The sequence below is a fragment of the Otolemur garnettii genome, unplaced genomic scaffold (genome assembly GCF_000181295.1).
Source record: "Otolemur garnettii isolate 467f Iridium unplaced genomic scaffold, OtoGar3 scaffold00186, whole genome shotgun sequence".
NCBI classification, from domain to species: Eukaryota; Metazoa; Chordata; class Mammalia; order Primates; family Galagidae; genus Otolemur; species Otolemur garnettii.
In genome coordinates, this window is record NW_003852581.1 from 2,721,166 (window position 1) to 2,725,314 (window position 4,149).

Consider the following 4,149-nt stretch of genomic DNA (forward strand, 5'->3'; position numbering starts at 1 on the left):
ATGGAGTACAACTCAGCCATAAAACCGTGAACGAATACCTTTTGTAACAACCTGAATAGAACTGGAGACCATTCTTCTCAGAAAAGAATGAAAAAACAAACACCATACTTATTCAATATTAAATTGAAACTAATTGATCAACTCTTAATGTGTACATATGGAAATAATACTCATCAAAAATCAAGTAAGTGAAATAAGTAAATAGTGAAAAAAAATCAAGTAGGTGGAGGGAGGAGGAAGGAATGGGTAAATTCACAATAACAGGTACAAGGCATACACTGGGTGATGGGCACATTTAAAAATTTGGCTCAAACAGTATAAAAGCAATTCATGTAACCAAAACATTTGGACCCCCTAATATTCTAAAATAAAAATTTAAAAAGAAGAAAAAAGATACAGTGGTCAGTATCTGGAATATGTTTTATCTTGTTTTCACATTCTAAACCAGAAGTCCTTAATTATCTTCCCATCACATATTACTTTCTATGTCTTTGCAACATAGCAGATGACTCTGCTTCCACTATTCCCAAATACACACAATTAATAGAGTCAAAAAATATTCAAGTTCTACCAGCAAATAAAGTGACCATCAATCTGTATATTTAGTCTGATTTGAAACAATTAGCTGAATTCATGTGATTTCTATTTCAGAGATAATTTTATCAAAGTGATTAATGACACTTTTTATTATTGCATATGAACTTTTATGGCTGAAATAAAATTGGCACTACATGTATTTTCTTTAAGGTTATATAAGAGAATTCAACTACAAAATCACCTGTACCTGTTTTTAATAGCATATGAGAAATTATTGTTTAATCTGTTCTATGTCACTTGTTCTTCTGCTGTTCCTTTGAACCAAATTTAATAACTCTTCAAATTGATCATTACCATTAGTAAAATGAGTAAATTGCTACTTTTTTTGAAACAAATGTATGTATCTATATTTAATTATATACATACCATTTAACCATGCAACATTCACTACTGAAAATCTAGCAAACAGAAATAGGACAAATAATACATAAAATTATGTCAATAAGGATGTTTATTATAGCATTATGTGCCACGACAACAAAATAACTAAAAGAAAATTTAATGTACATCAATAGAGGAAATAGTTTAAGTGTCATCTAAGAACATGGATATGTAGAGTTTTTGTTTGGCAAGATAAAAAGAATTCTGGAGATAGCAGTGATGGTTGCACAATGATAAGAAAGTACATAGTACCACATAACTGTACGTGTAAAAGTTGTTAAGATGGTAAGTCGTATGTGCATTTTACTATCATTTTAAAAATTAAAACAACACATAAAACTTACATTTTAAAAATTATAATCATTTTATTTCTTCTTCTAGGTGAAGTGAAAAGACTGTAACCCAAAATTTTAACCAGCATGTGGTGAGGGTATATTTTCTCTATATGAAACATATGTTCAATTAATAGGGAAGGAGGAATAAATTTGACTGAGTCTCACTTCCAAATGTGTGATATTCCCATTCTATTTCAATATATCATAACAGAAAATGCCTTGATTCTGCATCATATATACTACACAAAGTGTAAATAGACTGGATTGTGAATATATAGCAATTGCATATAAAAGGCTGACAATTAAGATCACTAACTTGCCACCATGTACTTATGTTGGATTTCTATTTAACTTGTGTGAAGGTCTATTGCCCTATTTTATCACTTGAGCCACTGTGGAAGCCCGGCTTTGTCCTTTAGTTTCCAGGTGTCTTTGTTTCCTTTGTGGTTCATTGTGTTATCTGAATTAAGTATTGCTTTGAGTATTTCCTGCAGACCTCAAGCATAATGCAGTGGCAAATTTCCTCAATGTTTGCTTGTCTGTGAAATATTTAATTTCTCCATTGAATATAAAAATTAATTTTGTAGGTTACTAAAATCCTTTACTGGAAGTTGTTTTGTTTGAGAATATTGAAGGTGAGACCCCACTCCTTTCTGGTTTGTAAATATTCAGATGAGATGTCACCCTGTTGAGTTTGCCCTTGCAGATCAGATTCTGTTTACATGTGTTTGCTTGCACAATTTTCTCTTTAATTTTGATGTTGGCTAGGTTTATTACTATGTGTCTTAGAGATGCTCTGTTTGAATTGAGTAGATCTATGGTTTGATATCTATATAGCAGTGAGAAATTTGAATCCTTGAGATGCTTGGTAAGTTCTCAGTTTTTATATTATAAAGTGGAGCTTCCATGCCATTGGGATTCTCTTTTTCTCTTGCATGGATACCTATTATTCATATGTTTTTATGCTTAATGTACTCCAGTAATTCTTTAGGAGAATTTTTTTGTTATGCTTTTACTCTTTTTTTCCCTGCCTCTTGAAATGACTGAGTAACTTTGTAAGTCTTGTCTTCAAGACTAAGATTCTTAGGCTATAATTAGGTTACAGCTTTTATATGAAAGCTATAAATTAGTTTCATAACAGGGCTGTGTACATTGGATACTTTTTATTCCTTTTTTGTGATACTTTGCTAAGAAGAACATTTTCCAGCTCCATCTATGTAAACATAAAGGTGGTAAAGTCTCCATCTTTCTTTATGGCTACACAGTATGCCATGGTGTACATATACCACAGTTTATTGATCCATTTGTGGATCGATGGACACTTGGGCTTCTTCCATGACCTGGCAACTATGAATTGGGCCTTACAAGGGTACAAGTGAATCTTTCTAAAAGTGGAATATAAACGTCTTAACATAATAACTAAGAAAATGACATAAAGGCTATGTTAACCAGTTTGATGAAAATATTTTAAATTGTGTATGAAAACACCACACTGTACCCCATGATTGCATTAATGTACACAGCTACCATTTAATTTTTAAAAAAAGGCTAAAATTCTTCTCCATAATTTAATCTCTTTTTGAAACTTTCTGTTTTCAACACCGTGAATGACTCCTTCATTTCTTTAAACTCTGTAATATCTTTTCTAATTTTGTCCAGATCCTTAGAGTCTTTGTCTTGCCTTTTGTTAAATTTTTGGGTCAATTTTTGAATTTCTTTTTGTTAGTTTTCTAATTTTTCTTCAATTCCCTAGATCATTTTTTGCTATCAAGACCCTGAGAGGTTTTTATAACATTTCCTCCATTTCATTATAGGTGAGATAGTCTATGGTGGCTATCCTACAGGGTCTTCCACAGCCAGTATCCTGCTTTTTCCTCTTCTGGTCTGAATTTCTTGTAAGTTCTGCCACTTTTACCTCAGAATTTTATGCATTCTATGAGTGCTTGTTTGTTAGTGTTATCTTTTCATCTAAGGGTTTTTCTTGTTCATGAAATGAGCTGGCAGTTGATGTCTCTGGCCAACTATCTTCCATATCATCTTTGGCAATTCACAAATGAATTAAACATGTTTCTAAGGGGAAAGAAAGCATTGCTAATGAAAAGAGGTCAGGGTGACCAATAATAAGCCAAAATGGTTAAAAACATCACAAAATTGTGTGTCAAAATCATTGAATAACAGGAAATAGTGTAGAAGACTACATAAACATTGATAGAGAAAGATTTAGGAAAATCTTAACTGAAATATTGGCCAAAAATTCATTGCTCTTGCATCATGGCAATCCACCAGCTAACATAGCACTGTGCTTTGGACTTTTTTTTCCCAAGATGACAATCAAGGAGTTTAAATACAACCTCACCTTTTTCTTTCTTTCTTTCTTTCTTTTTTTTTTTTTTTAATATGGAACGTTTCACGAATTTGCATGTCATCCTTGTGCAGGGCCATGCAAATCTTCTCTGTATTGTTCCAATATTAGTATATGTGCTGCCAAAGCGAGCACCCTTTTCTTTTCTTTTTCTATTCTTTTCTCCCCTCCTCCTCCTCCTTCTTCTTCTTCTTCTTCTTCTTCTTCTTCTTCTTCTTCTTCTTCTTCTTCTTCTTCTTCTTCTGTTTTAACAAAATAGTGTCCTTTTGAGAATAGTATAAACAACTTTCGGAGAGTTAATACTGAGAATGGGGGGGGCTCGGCATCTGTGGCTCAAGTGGCTAAGGCACCAGCCACATACGCCTGAGCTGGTGGGTTCAAATCCAGCCCAGACCCTCCAAACAACAATGACAGCTGTAACCAAAAAGTAGCCAGACATTTTTGTGGGCGCCTGTGGTCCCAGCTGCTTGGAAG

General features: G+C 33.2%; 1 non-coding gene across 1 annotated transcript; it reads right to left on the bottom strand.

The window, feature by feature from the left end:
* Positions 1-3,704: 3,704 nt before the first annotated feature.
* LOC111721813 lies at positions 3,705-3,810 on the bottom strand. Its single transcript, XR_002770830.1, has one exon. It is a non-coding gene; the product is annotated as a U6 spliceosomal RNA (small nuclear RNA).
* Positions 3,811-4,149: the final 339 nt, after the last annotated feature.